Source organism: Pelodiscus sinensis, chromosome 7 (assembly GCF_052426305.1).
Source record: "Pelodiscus sinensis isolate ZL-2025 chromosome 7, ASM5242630v1, whole genome shotgun sequence".
In the NCBI taxonomy this organism is placed as follows: Eukaryota; Metazoa; Chordata; order Testudines; family Trionychidae; genus Pelodiscus; species Pelodiscus sinensis.
Genome location: NC_143058.1, coordinates 28,754,986 through 28,771,374, shown reverse-complemented (window position 1 = coordinate 28,771,374; position 16,389 = coordinate 28,754,986). Strand labels below are relative to the sequence as shown.

Genomic DNA, 16,389 nt, shown 5'->3' with positions numbered 1-16,389 from the left:
AAGGAAGCACTGGAGGCTACGTAGGCAGACCCTCGCGTTCCCACTCCAGGTCCTCATGGGTTCATCTGTGGTGGTGGCTCCCTCAGGATTGGGAGGCTTTTCTCTAGCTCACTAGACAATAGAAATGTTGCATATCAGTAGCACATAAAGGGAAGCTTGCAGAGGCTTTCTCTGTTCTGTTTGTTTGGTGGATAAAGCTGTCAATCTGGCACATTTCATGTGCATATTTGCAGAAAAAAAGATAAAAGAAATATCAAAAACGTGAAGTAAACAATACGGTATAAACACATGGTTTGCATTTCTGGAGACATGGCATTCTCTGGATGACTGAATATAAAAGACTTGAATCATAAGTTTACAACAAGCAAAATATCATTTGCTGTTGTTTTGATGCATATTTTGTAAGAATTCATTACGGTTCTTTCCCATTGTTGTTTTACGTCAGACTGTGATGGCTGGAATATCTTTTTCACTGGTGCTTTGCCAGTTACAGTGGTTTCAGCACTAGCATTTATCTGTCTTAAAAAAGCACATAACAAAATTAGCTGCTGGTAGATTGTGGTGTGTAGCAATTAAAGAGGCATTGAAGTGAAAGAAAAAGAATCTCATTGCTTTTTATATATCCTTAAAGAAACGGGTAACCAAAATAGCGACCTATCCATTGATGCATGCACAATAAGAAACTTCATACAATCTGCACAACGCTGTTCTATGTTTATTGGGAAACAATGTCAACATAAAACAATGTGACATTTTCCTCACTGGGACTTCATCCACTCTAGGGAAGGCTTTGATCCCCTGGGCAGAAGTCTGCAAGTTGTAAGCAGGTGACCTGAGAGGATCCTCTTTAGGAAGATAAACACGTATGATAAAACAGGAAGCACAACCAGGACGCAGGCTTTAGAAAAAACCTTGTAGTATAGGATGAAAACATGTACCCTAAGCAATTGATAAATCACACAAGAGAAAAGTAAAAACATAGAAATTGGGTAACCTACCCAAAATGGCTCTATTTTATTCTTACTGGGAGTTAAGAAAATAAAGACAAAAGAAAAAAAGAAATTTACTAACTTACTAATTCTAATTGCTCTATTTACACTCACTAGAGTTAAATAAATAAATTACTCTATTGCAGGTAAACTAACATTAAATACAACAGTCCAACCTTGTCCCTAAGCACTGTCACTAAATGGATCCCCCTTATTTAAAAATGTAGTAGATGTTAGTAAGAGCTAGTCCTTATTAAACTGAAAAGAAAGTCATAAAGGCAAACAAGCTGAGCTGAGTTAGCCAGTGGCATGTACTGTAAGAGGGAAGGGACTGTAATGTTGGAATAGGAGAAAAAATGCACTAAATCATAACTGGGTGGAGTTCTCAAAAATCCCACTTAGCCTCTGTCAGTAAGGGTAAAGCTGTTTTAGGACACTGTTCAGATTCATTCATAGTTTTCTTTCTCCAGACATTGGCAGGTGATAAGATGCCTCTCAGGAGGGCAGTATCGGCCAGTGTCTCTGACCTGCAAAAGTTTCATCTCTCGGGTTAGCGGACACTGTTCAGTTAGCTCCGTTCAGCTACACCTGCCCTAGGGTGGGACTTTAAAAGAGGAAAGCTTCGCAGTTTAAGTCTATTTGCACACTTGGAAAAAATGGAATCTCAATAATATGTAAAGTGGATTTAGGAGAGGATGATACAATATGATCAGTCATGCAAGATTAGAAACAGCAATACAAAAAGGTACGAGTAAGAAGAGTGTATGATATATTTTGGAGGGAGGACTTGTTATATAAGCTGGCCATTACAGGGAAGGATGTTTTGGTGGATAAGAGATTGGTTTGAAGTAAGAGGACCATACAGGTTAGAAAGTCTTATTGAGTGTGTATCATGCTGCCAATTGCACTCCACAGGGGAATGTTATCAGCTCTACCTTATTTAACATTATGACAAAATTATCTTCCAGAAAGTTAAGGGCAAGAATAGATATTACCATATTTGTGGATGATTGTGCTATATGGCAAACATACTGGAAGTAAAGTGGCTGGAGCAAGAATCAATGGAGCTCTCAAGGAGATCTCAGGCTGGGATGAAGTTTGGGAATTTACAATTTCAGTCACTAAAACAAAGTGAATGATCATCACTAGAAAAAAAATTAAAGAGGAGTGGGCTTTATCTCTATGTGCAGAACAGGCACTAGCTGTAAAGTACATTGTTTGATAATAAACTTACTTGAAAGGACTCCTATAGAAAGTATTACAAACAAATGTAAAGATGGCATTAATCTATTTAAAAGTACTTCTGGGATTAACTGGGAAGATGATAAAGCATTTATGATGCTGCATACAGTATTAATAAAATCAGTCAGATTATGGGTGTCAAGCTTTTAGTTCTGCATCTGGATCAGAGCTTAAAAAGATAGTCAGTTCAAGCTCAAATGCTACAAATTGCATGTGGTGCATTTCTTCTAATACCACAGTGTGTAATGCTACTGAAGAAATGCCTATCAATTTGAGAATGAATAGGTTAGATCTGACATTCTGGGCTAAAGTCAAGGGAGGAAGCACAGATTAGACTACTGAACCAATATTCAAGGAATGTTGGGAATTAAGAGGATGAAACATAGCCTGACACATTAAACTTACTCATGGTTTTCAGTGAAAACATGGGTAAAAGAGTAAAGTGAAAAGGAAGGACTAGGAGGCCTGATCTACACTAAACGGGAAAGTCAACTTAAGATATGCAACTCCAGCTATGTTAATTATGTAGCTGAAGTTGAAGTGTCTTAAAACGTGTTTTGATGCCGTCCACATAGCGGGAGGTCAATGGGAGCAAACGCTTCTGTCAGCTTCCCTTACTCCCTGTGAAAAGCAGGACTAGCAGGCTGATGGGAGTGCCCTCTTGGTTTGAATTAGTGTGTCTTCATTAGACCCACTAATTTGAACCCCAGAAGATCAACTGTGGCAACTTTGATCTTCTCTGTAGTGTAGACAAGCCCAAAAGATTAAAATCTGTAGTTATGTAGCAGTAAGTTAAAATGGTATCTCTGTGGCTTTAGAATTATATAATAAAATAAAGAGAATTAAGAGTCATCCTATATGTGTGGGAGATTCCTTTCGTATCCCTGAGACAGGAGTTGAGAAAACTAAAGGCATATCTAATTTTGTATCTTTTATGATGAATGAATTGGTGGGAGTAATGAACATAGTTGCAGCATGGATTCCAGTTTATAGCAATGGCAATGAAATGTCTGATAAAGAAGTGAAAAATGCTTTAAAATAGAGAAAATGATATAAAGATTCATATAAGTAAGCAAGAATATAAAAGTTTAGTTTAAAAAGGATTTAAAAGGAAGATTACAAATAGTGGACCGAGGAGAAAAGAGGAAGAAGATTCTATGGAGTATGCCCCAAAACATAAGATTATGCTCTACTACAGAGTTATGAAAGAATCAGGGAAATACTCATATTAATCTTGTTGAGTTGAGTAATAATTTCTGGTTATTGATCAGAAATCAGGATGGATTATGTAACACATGTCAAGTTAAAGAAATAGCTGATAACCTTTATGGGAATTCGGGGAATGTTCCCAGGAAAGAAAAGTTCTTGATTAAGAATTTCATAGAATCATAGAACTGGAAGGAACTTCAAGAGGTCATTAAGTCCAATTCTCTTCCCTCATGGCAGGACCAAGCACCGTCTAGACCATTCCTAACAGGTATTTTTTTAACCTGATTTTAAAAATCTCCAGTGATGTGGATTCCACAAGCTCCCTTGGAAATGTATTCCAGTGCTTAGCCACCCTGAAAGGAATTTTTTCCTAATGTCCAACTTAAACCTCCTTTGCTGCAATTTAAGCCCATTGTTTCTTATCCTATCCTCAGATTATAGGAGAATATTTTTTCTCCCTCCTCACTGTAACATTCTTTTAAGTACTTCAAAGTTGTTATGTCCCCTCTTGTGCCACATCTACATTTGTGGGAAAATCAACTTCGTGGCAGTCCATCTTCCAGCATTTGATAAAGAAGATCTAATAAATACCCACTAAATTGAATGCTGATGGTGCTCCCATTGGCACCAATACTCCTATTCTTCATGAGGAGTTTCTCCCATTGACCTCCAGTGTTTCTCCTGTCGACCTCCCACCGTGAGTATGGTGCCAAAGCTTGTCTTAAAGTACGTCAACTCCTGCTAGGTTTTTTACATAGCTAGAACTGAGTACATTAAGCTGACCTTCCCCCGTACTATGGGCCTTGCCTCAGTCTTCTCTTTTCCAGACTAAACAAACCCATGTCTTTCAATTTTCCCTTGGAGGTCATATTTTCTAGGCCTTCAAACATTTAGATAGTTTAAAGAGATGGAATGTTCTCCGAGGCTCATGGGTGGTAAGTATAATAGGCAGGGGAAGGCAATGCCTCCCCAAACTGTCAGCCCACCCCACCCACACTCCATTCCCAGTCTCCACCCGCCTTCACTGCATCTCCCTGGGCTATTTGGGATTGAGTCCCACCAAGGCTGGGGCTGTGCTGCCAGCTGTCCAGGGGCTGGGGAGGCTGGATCTGGGCATCGCCCATCCTCTCTCTCCCCAGTGCTCTGGCCAGGACAGAGAAGGCTGGGGCCATACTCTGTCCACTCCCCCCACCATGCTCTGGCTGGAGCCAGGAAAGGCAGGGGCCATTCACTGCCTGCTCGTTCCTCATTTTCCAATCAGGGGAGGCTGGGGCTGTGCACAGCCCCTCCCCTCCCCCCCCCCCAACCAAGGCCAAGGAAGGCTGAGGCCATGTGCCACCTGCTTCCCCCCTCTCCTCGTGCTCTGGCCGGCACCAAGGAAGGCTGGATATCTGCACTGCTTGATCTCCTCCTCCTTCTCTCCGTGCTCTGACCTGGGCCAGGGAAGGCTGGGGCTGCAGTGCCTTCTCTCCTCAGCCACACCCCCATGTACTCTGGCTGGGGCAGGGAAGGCTGGAGCTATGCATCACTCATTCAACCCCCTTATGCTTTTGGACTGGAGGTGGGGGAGGCTGGGGTCATGTACCACCAACTAGGATAGGGGTGGCCTGCCCCTAGAATGTGGTGGGGTGCTTGCCTCCCATGGGTTTGGGGCACTTGCCTTCCCAGCCTGAGGCTCACCTGCTGCCCATGCTGAGGCTGTTGGAAAATGGGTTTAACATTGAGAAAGTTCTACTATGTTTTAAAGGAAAGAAAGCAGGATAAGAGTACAGTAGCAGAAACGTATGAGGAATATGCATGGCAGCCACTGACTCAATAGATGAGCATGTTTCACCATAAAACAGAAGAGGAATTTGAGGATTAGCTGAGGAAGACAGTCCCTGAGCCAGACGGCAGAGCTGAAGAGGTACTTCCCACTCTGAGATCTCAGTAGAAAGTCCTGGAAGTTGCTGCTTGAAGAAAGCAGGAGGGCAGCTGCCAAGAGTTGCAGGCTGCAAGAGAGTAGAAGTGAGCAGGAGGCAACTCCAGGAGACCCTCACACATGAGGAGATGAAAAGACTCCAGGCAAGTGAGACTCGGAGTATCTAAAAAAGTCTCCAGAGAGGAAGGCCTGGGAGAGGGTGGAAGACTAGCCAAACTGGAGTGAAAGGACTTTTTTGTGTGCGGACTTTTGTTACCGAGAAAAGGCAAATGAACATAGACAGCCAGCTGAAAGGCTAAGTCGTATGAATCCGCAGGAAAAAGTAAAAAGAGAAACTGAGGCAGGGCTGTGCAGAATGATCTCTGGCTATCAGGGGTGTGTATGTGTGTGTGTGTAAGTGTGTAAGGTGATAATAGTTACCAGCTATATACAGGTTCTCAGCTCCCTTTCTGCCAGTAGGAGGAAGAGGATTTTGTACAGAATAAGATAAGAGTTATTTTTTTCATCGATTCCAAGGCCAGAAAGAACAAGTGTAATAATCTAATCTGACCTCCTGTACAGCATAGGTCATAGAACTTCACAAACAATTCCTAGAGCAGATCTTTTGGGGAAACATCCTCTTTTGATTTAAAAATTGCCAGTGGTGGAGTATTGACCCCTCCCTTTCTATTGGAGCTCCCCATTGACTTTAGGCCACCTTTCCCTCAGCCTCTTAGTCCTGAATCCTGCCCTTTAGATCAAAAGGTCACTGCTGACTTTCCCCACCTCTACTGGATGTTTTTTGAAGAAATTGTTTTCTCATTGCTATGACAATTGGAGCCAAACCCCACAGGGTATGCCTACACTAGGAGACAAGGTCAAATTAAGATACTCAACTTCAGCTACGTTAATTGCATAGGTCTACCCAGAAAACTTTGAGAGTACTCTGCTTCTGGAATCATTGGTGCAAATGAGACAGGAACTGCTGCTGCTTCCTTTTCTTACTGCTATTATATTTGTTTAGTTCACAGTCTAAAAGTCTGGTTTTACAGTCTAAAAGAAATTCAGAGGTGGGGATAAGGTAGGAGTGAGCATGCATCTGTAGGATGCATGACAGACTAAGAGCTTATTTGGGGTGTTTTTAAAGAAGGATTTGAGATGAAGAGACCATAGTGGCTTGGCAACATGGAGCAGTGTGGGCCTCCTGTGACTCGGGCAAACATGGAAAGAGAATGAAAAATGGGCAATACGATTATCATCACAGACAGAGCAGATAGGTCATGACGTAATGTATTTGAACCATCTGACCTTCATAAACAGGCTTCTATTTGTCTTCATTTTGCAGCTGTCATGCACCATGTCTAGACTCATTACAGTGTGTAATACCTACAGGTGGAACCGAACCTGGGACCTCAGTGCATGAGCCTCTAATACATGAGCTAAAAGTCTGCTGACTCTCAGCTAAAGCTGTAGAGCAGACACGTGGTCTCAGTGCCGCTGGATGGGTCAGTGCACCACCCCCAGAAAGTGCACAGATTATAAGTGCACAGGGATCATGTACAAATGTTTAAATAATACCATTGGCTTTTTTTTTAAATCATTATAAAACTTTTTCCAGAAATTGTATGGGAGCATTGATATTTACACTGATTTAGGCAAAGTCCTCTTTCCCATTCATTACACAATGAACTGCACAGGGGAAGGGAAATAAGTAGTTAACTGTGTCCCCCTAAGAAATCCTTTAACGATAATATTATCAAATCCTTTAACTATGATACTATCTAAAATGTCCATTCTATTTTATTTGTTTTGCCAGGCCAGCTTGTTGTCAGTAAAGCTTTATTTATGCTGAGAATGTGTAAAAGATTTAAATATGTTTACAGAATTTTATTAAAATACCTGAGAAAGATTTGAGAGCCAATGAACTGGAGATAAGCTTTTAATTACTAATTCACAACTTGGAGCTAATCTCCTTTTTTCACTGAAAAATAAATACAAGCTTTCCATGTTTCTTTGCAGGGAAATTATAGACTTGAAGAGTCATTCCACTGATGCACCAAGCCCTTTTCTCTTGTCACCTTTGTCCTGCTGCCTTCAGGTAGAAGTTAGGAATATTTGAATATTTACATATAGCAGCAGCCTTTGCACAAAGAGTTCTATCTTGCTGTAGGGCATATTCACTGATTTAGAAAAGTTTTATAATTACAGTGCTGTCCCCACAGATTGTCTTCTAGACAAAACAAGCGTAAAAACTTCCCAAATCTGTAATTAACAGACCATCTGTGAGAGCAACACATTACTGAACTTCTAAGGAATTCTGTGTAATATTTAGAAAATCTGCTGCTGCCTGGAACTAGCAACGCTATTCCCTTAGTTTAGTGTGATTGAGCACTTGTCCAAAATGCATAGGGGCTTTAGGCCAAGTTCTACAGTCAGTTAATGGAACTGTACAAGTATAACTAATAACCAAATTTAATTCCTTCCTCCCAGTTTGTGGTTCCTTCGCCACCTTTAATTCCAGTGACAACTGCTATGTACTGTATTCCTGCTAATTTACAAAAGTGTATAAGGACTTTTGATAGGCAGGGTTTACCATTTGCAAAGCAAAAATCTAGGCATGACCTAACTGATACTAGCCTTGCTTCCTCTAAAGCACAAGTGAAGTCTATAACTGGTTTTCTCAGTTTGTTTCTCAGTTTCTCAGTTTGTTTTCAAGCTGTGGAGTCGCATTCTGGATCCATTAACTTTGCCTGGTTTTGTCCATTAGAGCCCAATTAAGCAACTTGAACTTAAACTGAGTATCACTTACTCAGGTGGGCAAGACACAGTGTGCCATTCAGTGTGTAGATATCTTACTGAATAAACATGAGATTTTATTTTATTTTATTTTATTTTATTATTACTATTATGATGATGATTATGATGAAGCTCATCATTCCGCTCTTTTCCTTCTTTTTGGCTAAGGAGCCTCACTTGAGTCATGTTGAAATTAGGTTGTGAGTACTTCAGATGATCATGCAGCAACAATTCTGAGGGAGTATGTGTTCTAAGAATTTTTGTTCAGGGATGAGGAAGGGAATAGGAACCAGTTGAGAACTTTCTCATGCAGAACAGGCCTTAGCTTTACTCATCAAGTCTATGGAGCACCTTTTTGCCACCCCACATTGATAATTGATATTCCTATCCATTATCTAACACTGACGCGTTACTGCATGCTTGGACAATGCAAGGCTATTTTGGAGAGAGAAAAAGCCACATAACTTTTGGGAATATAACCCAATTTAAATGAATCATAAAAGTGTGTGTCTATCTGTAGGTTCTCTCTAGCATCTCATCATAGAAGTGGAACCAACCTGCTACTTAGCCTTCCCATCTGTATAGTTTTATGGTTTTTAGGGTTATCTTTGCAAGAAAATTGACATTTTATTTTAAATGACAACTGAGATCCTCTTTTATGGGGCCAGAGCTTTGTTCACAATGAACAAGTCTCCTCTGGCCAGTCATGGTGGCTAAGACAGGCCTCAGCAGTGCTTTCTTTAAAACTCTGGCTTCCATTTCGCAGATTTGTTTTCCAAAGAATTTCATACCAGTCTAACAGCCTGGATTCCAGTACCCTGTGCTTAGTCACAAAACTAGAAGAGCACAGGTAGCACAAGGTCCCCACCCTGCTCTTTCAATGGGCCAGAAGCTGACTGCTACTGAAATGAGAACATTGTTTTCCATGTAACTGAACCTTTAAGCCTCTCTCTAGAGGCTGCCAAACAGGGTGTCAAGAGTGGTGTTGGTCTTGTGATATGGAAATTGTTCACAATGAACTAGACTGATCTCACTATCACCTTTAATCTAGTAATGAGGTTTCCAAACTTTTTCATAATGGAGACCACCCTTTTCCATATATTTAGGTGAGGAATATGCTCAGGTTTGACTTATATGTTGAAATGTTATAAATAAATTAATGTTTTACTTGTAAAATAAATTAGATTTAATTGGTTTGATTTGATACAACTCTCCTTATTTCTTTGATTTATTCTGTCTGCTGAGGAGCAAGTGTAATATTTTTCTAATTTGCTTATAGGATATTAGACTTGCCCTGAGACAAATGCAGAAGCATCAAATCAAGTTTCCCCTTTCAAGATTTTTGGTAAAGACTGGATTGAGAGGTCTGGGATTCTCTTCATTGAGAATATAAATCAAACTCATGAGTTGTGATGACTTGTGAAAAGTTTTACACTGCCAGCATAACATATTTTTTTAATAAAGTTATAAAAGTTAACTTTTTCAAGGATACAAAGATTTTATTTCTAGGAGAGAAAGTGTTTTTATTGTCAATTTTTCTTCCAATTCACAAAACTGCTGTCTCTACTAAATAACACTTGTCAATTTAATTTATTTTTAATATGCTTTTAATATTATGGAACACCCAATGCCTCTTAAGATATGTCTACACAACGGGGCCATTTTGGAAGTATCCCAAAATAGCTACCCCATGTCTTTTGAATGGGTCTGCTATTTCAAGACCTATTTCAGTATCCCTGTAACCCTGGATCCACGAGGGTTAAGGAATATCTAGAAATAGTGTGTAGACACACCAAATTTTGAAATATACTATTTTGAAATTAAATCAAAATGAGATATTCAACTTGCATAGCACAAATTGTGGATCTTATTTTGAGTTTAGGGTGCTGTGTAGATGCAACAATAGTGATTTTTTCCCACTTCCTCCAGCCCCTCTCTCTTATTAACCTCTTCACCCATGATCCCTCTACCGATTTTCTAGAGGAAAGTCATTACACTGACACACACACACACACTTGACTGTATTTTGTCAGATTATCTATGACATATTCCCTCCTGTTTTTGAGAAGGCTCACAAATAAGAGAGAGCACTGAGGAAGAGGAAGGAAGTAGAGAGATTGAGCAATGAAGGGAATGTGACATTGTTTCCCCTTCCCAACTTCCCTTCTTTGGGCAGATCTACATTACAGGGCAAAGTTGACCTAATTTTCATACCTCCAGCTTCATGAATACCATAGTTGGAGTCCATGTACCTTAGGTTGAGTTATTGCAGTGTAACTCTGGTGAGGACAGGGAGGGTCGATGGAAAAAAACACTCCATTTTACTTCCCTTATGCTTCTTGTTTCCATGGGGGTGTTGGAGCCTATGAGAGAGTGATCAGCAGCCAATTTAGTGGTTCTTCACTAGACCTACTAAATTGACCCCTGGGGGAATTGATCACTGCAGGGCTGATTCTCCGATAAGTGTAGACAAGCCTTCAGATTAATCCATATTAGGTGTCTGAACTGCTACCCTGAGGCTCTAATAATCGCCACAGGAGCAGCACATGAAACTGATAGACTGGTGCCTGGGGGATGGGGGAGATGAGCTTGTCCTCCATGAATGACTGTACACTCTGATTCTCATTGGATCTGACTACAGCTGGTTGGGATTTTTTCAACAAAATGTTTTTTTCATTGTTGAAATGTCAATTTGTTAAAACTGACCCACAATTTACACTAATTTTTTCCACTTGAAAAAAAATGAAATTGTTTCAACATCTCCTGAACAAGAGTTCAGAAAGCTAAAAGCATACCTAATTTTATAGCCATTGTAACAGATGAATTGATGGGAATAATGTTAACATTCAACTGGGTAAGGGATGTATGGCCTATTGAAGCAGTTATCTTTTCAAATTCATTATTACTGGCAACTCAAAGGAATACTGCAGAAGGAAGGAATGGCCTAGTATATGAAATATTGCTTTTAACAATAGTTAGTATGTTTGAGCATGAATATATCATTCTAAAAGTCTTGATATGGCTAGCATTAATATCCTGTTGGATGGCATGTGTTGTCATTGTATGTGAAATTGGGAAGTTTAATAAGTATGTGTTACCTGAAATATGTTATCACATTGGGAACACCCACAAAAAGCCTTTGAGGTACAACATTGAAGAAGACAGATGGTGTTGATGCCTCATTAAGGGGAATCCGCTGTACTAAGGACTATCACAAGAGCTGTGCACAATGAAGACTCCTCAGAGGGGGCACATAAACAATGGATACTATTTGACTCGTCACCGCAAAGATCTTTCCAGCAACCGGGAGGAATCAATAAAAGGGGGAAGAGGCATCATCACTTTGTTCTTATTTTCTCACAACTCAACACTTGAACACACATCTAGAGAACAAAGAATGAACAGGGGGAGTTGATCCCAGGCTGAAGGGGATTTGTAGCTGGTACATAGTAAAATTGTGACCTGCTTGATTGAAATCCTGGCTAGTCTATAGAACTTGGATTGAATTTTTACTTCCATTTCTTTGATTACCAACTTTGCTCGGTATGCTTAATCTTTCTGTAGTTAATAAAATCTGTTTTGTTTTTTTTAAATCTAAGACAGTGGTTGTTTGAAGTGTAAAGGGAAATCTGCTCAGGGACAGGGGCTGAGCATGTCTACTACACATGGGAGGAGGTCTTTGTAATCAACTTACCTTGGTCGGGCTTCTGACAAGGGCAAGAAGGTCTGGCTTTGGAGTCCTTGACTGGAGAATTGGAGGAGGGGGTTAATCGGTTAGAATTGGTTATTGTTTGTTTATGAGTGGCTGGCAAAAACATTAATGTAATACTGTTGCCTGTGGATGGCTGTGAGAGTGCTGGACCTGGAAGGGGCTGCAACATGTCACAGCATCACAGTGTGAGAGGGAGACCAGTCTGCTAAGATAGAGGGCTCAGCAATACCCCAGTTGCAGGTTGCAATCTGGGGAATGTTTCACAATGATGTTTAATTTAGAAAATTTAGCTTAAAAAATAAATGCTCAAAATCAACATAAGAATATCTGCACTTGGTCAGGCCAAATGTCCATCTAGACCAGTATTCTCTCTTCTGACAACGGCCAATGCCAGAGGGAATGAGTAGAACAGGCAATCACCAGGTGATCCATCACTTCACCCTCTTCCAGCTTCTTGCAAACAAAGTGCAATGTTTTGATGAACTTGAACTACATTTTTTTTCCAGATCCTAGGGGTCATTGAAAATGGAAAAATCATCCTACATAGAGCTGAGTGAAAAACTACCTGCAAGGTCAGTCAGACTGGATGAAGAATGGGGTTACGAAAGCCTAATGGCCCTTTCCTTCTGCAGGACTATTGCCAAATATCTGGCCCTGTTTCGGAATTATTAGTTGTATTTTGTATTTCTATTCATTGACAATCATTGCTTATGGTTTTGGATCCTTTAATTTGGTGTGTGTTCATTGTGCTAGCTAGATCAATTTACTCTCCTGTATGCCTATGGTGCATTACAACTTTCAGGGCAAAATTCTCCTACCTGAGAACTAAACACTTCTTAAGTACTTCCTTGTGCTTTCAGTTGCATTTCATTAACAAATATCCATATGTGACAACTGCACCACTTCTATACTTTTCTTTACCAGCAGGTATTTTTAATGGATATGCTGAGGACTATAAACAAGGAAGTGTCATTCTCAGCTTTGAACTGTTTCTAGAGAAACATAGATTTATGCTGACATTTATCTTGTAACTTTGCCAGGTTTAATGTGGGTTTTTCCCTAATTGTGAATACAGGTTGTATTCCAGGAAGTCCTGTTCCACTAAGATTTCAACCCCAGATTCACCTACACAATATATTTGCAGCTTTTCCTTGGGCGTCTTTATGCATTTATGTTATTAGATGACTCAGCTCTAAAATAGTGAGTCACCAATGTCTATTGTAAATTTTTTGGGGGAAAGATTACAATCTGGTAAATTTAAATAAATGCAATGACATCTTGATTGCTAAAATATATTAATACAGTGTTTTTCACCCCCTCCTACTATTTCAGATTATTTTCAACCTTCATAGTCAGAATGTTCAAAAAATTTCTGTTGGAACGTGGCATGTCAAAAAACTAAAATAACTTCATGCTAAGCATTCCAAATCCTTTGGGGGAACATTACTAATTTCTAAATGCGAACTAGATAGCTCTGGTGAATGTAATAAGAGCTACAATTTTTTATCATTCAGTAGATCAAATGCAGTCCTTAATAATCAGCATGGTAACATAATGCAATATTCCATAGCATATTAGCATTAGAATGGCCTCTAGTAGTGACAATGATACATTACTTGTTGCCGTTCAAGTGATGCAAAATAAAGCACCCAACTTGGCTGCTTCCTGAAGTAGTGAAGCTCATCTCTTAGCTATTTGTTGAATGAAATAAAATGGCTTAGTTATCAAAATAATAATCAGAATTTGCCTCTTTTATGGTATCTTCAGCTAAGGGAACAAGTAGCAAGATCAGAGGTCTGAATCATTACAGCTTCTCCTTCCATATGAGTTTACTTTCATTAGCAGGTGGCATGGAGAATTTTATATTCACCTAATCCCACCTGTTTTCTGTGGTTATATGAAGGGCTTCAATCTTCCGGGTTAATTAAATGTAACCGATTGCCATTTTCTGGAACTTTGACTAAGACTTTGAGTGGGTCCTGCCAAAGGGACTTCAATGATAGTGACTACCAAAGCCATCTGATACAACTCCTCTAGCTTGAAGTCAGGTTTACAGGATGGACTAGAAACTCCTGCTAAGGCCAATAGGACTTCTGAATGGGTTGATATGGACAAGCATTTTGCTGGACCAACAATGCCTGTGCTGCTCAGCACCTTAATGGGAGAGAACAGTATGGGCATGTCTACATAGCACAGCAAAATTTGAAATAAGATACACAACTTCAGATACATCAATTGAAATAGCTTAATTAGGCTTTTGGCGCTGTCTACACAGCGGGAAGTCAAAAGAAGAATACTCTTCCTTCGACTTCCCTTACTCCTCATGAAATGAGGGTTACAGGTGTCAGAGTAAGAAGTCCTCCAGCTCAAGATTATTCCAAAACAATGCTGCTGTATACACATAGCCTATTAGACTGAGACAAAGAGACTAGGTTTAGTTTCTGTTTTGATCTTGTGTGGGGGCTGAAAAAGAAGCAGAACACCTTGAGGATTCTGATTTACTCCCAGTCCCTGCAAATGGAGCCTTTGAACTGTTGTGAGATTAGGTGCATGGGTCAAGCAGTTCCTGCCTGAGGAAACCAATGCCCAGAGTGGCAGAGATCTTACCTGGCACCTTTAACAGACAGCGGATATGTCTACACTAGCTTGTTTGAACTAGGGTGGCTAATGTAGTCATTCGAACTTGCAAATGAAGCCCGGGATTTAAATATCCTGGGCTTTATTTGCATGTTCCCGGGTGCTGCCATTTTTAAATGCCCGGTAGTTCGGACTCCCTGCCTGCGGCTACACGCGGCATGGGCTAGGTAGTTCGAATTAAAGCCCCTAATTCAGACTACCATTACTCCTCATTGCAGGAGGACTATCGATATTCTGAATTAGGGGCTTTAGTTCAAACTACCTAGCCTGTGTCGCGTGTAGCCGCGGGCAGGGAGTCCGAACTACCGGGCATTTAAAAATGGCGGCGCCCGGGAACATGCAAATAAATCCCGGGATATTTTAATCCCAGGCTTCATTTGCAAGATCGAATGACTACATTAGCCACCCTAGTTTGAACTAGGGTGGCTAGTGTAGACATACCCAGCCAGGCAAGACACCCATAGAGCCTCACTCTCAGAAGTTATCAAGTCTCCTCAGAAGCAGGAGAGGATCCTTCCCCACCCAGGGGCAAAGACACAGTAAGAAGTCTGTGAGTCAGCAAATGTTCCTGGCACCGTAACACTTGTCTCAGAATTCATTCTCAGTGTACCATCTGCCTGGGAAGCTGCCAAGAGGAAGCTGGTGGCTGGGAAGAACTATGAGTGTTCAGAGATGGGAAATTGGTTAATCTGATATTTATAATGTATTAGCTAACCTTAATCCTTTCCTTTCTGGCCTCTTATTTTCCTGTTTCTAGTAAAGTCACTTTTGCTGCATTGTTGTTTTGGGGTGCATTTTTGCTGAGGTTTGTAGTGATATACATTTATTGTTTCTTGTGCACAGAGTTTTATACTCCTTGCCTGTTGGTAGCATTCATTTTCCAGTGACAGCACCCTTTCTGTCTCAGGCAAAGTGAAGAGTCACCTTTGAGAAGAGGCATGAGGCATCAGAAAGAGACCCCAAAGCCTAGCCAATGAGAGAAGAACAGAAAAGCTAAAAAAATAGCATGCACCAGGGAAGAGGTTTGAGCTGCATCCTAGGGGAGGTGTTACATATTTCATAAATGGTTTGGCCGTGATGTAAATTTCACTGAAGCCAGTGGAAATGCTTTCATGGATTTTGGGTCAATGCTTACAGACGTCAAAAAGAGAATTGCTAACTTTAATTTTCCTACAGGCAATTCTCTGTGGAAAGTCAGCATTTTTTAGGTACTGATAATGAATTATCAGTGCTGGCAAATGTGCAGCCACTTTAATGCTTCTGCCTCAGATTACATGAAACTTAAAATATCTGTTTAACACTAATAAATTAGTTGGCTCACTGTAGCATGATATTGGTTAATTTTAAAATTACTTTATAGATTCTTAAATTTAAAAGGTGACTGTGCTATAAAGCTTTAAATCCACCACCATGAATTTTACACTGCAGTCCCTTTAGATGCTTCACCCGATTGAAGGTCATTATCAATCACTGTTTAATCAACCAAGTCATGCATATAGACAAAGGTTAACTGAGCATGAACCAATCTGACTTCCTTTGTCAACTCAAGACAATTTGCAGCATAATAAAGCTGTTCTGATTGCACTTAACAACACCTGCTTTAAAATCCAGCCTCATTAATATTGTGTTAATGAGTTAGAAATCTTCTAGCAAGGGCAGGATCAAAGACAAATGATTTGTCTTCAATCAAATGACCTCCATTGCATATAACCTACCCCACACAAGCTTCTGTTATCTTTATTCAGACAAGCTGGTCTGGAAATAATTTTTCACAGTCTTAATGTTTTGGGAATGAACTAAAACAGTATGACTCCTAACTGCACTAAAATTTCTGGATCTGGTGGGTTTTGTGCAGTTTTTTCCAATTTTATGATTTAATTTTAGCTTTAATGACAATTTTTGGT

At 40.1% G+C, this 16,389-nt stretch overlaps 1 long non-coding RNA gene across 1 annotated transcript in view; it reads left to right on the top strand.

Annotated features, from left to right (window-relative positions):
- Nucleotides 1-15,892, top strand: part of LOC149524047 (uncharacterized) — a 75,601-nt gene extending 59,709 nt beyond the window's left edge. The window contains exons 2-3 of the long non-coding RNA XR_016350126.1: nt 12,355-12,420; nt 15,393-15,892. This is a non-coding gene — a long non-coding RNA (uncharacterized LOC149524047). The remainder of the gene's footprint in view (nt 1-12,354; nt 12,421-15,392) is intronic.
- The last annotated feature ends 497 nt before the right edge of the window (nt 15,893-16,389 follow it).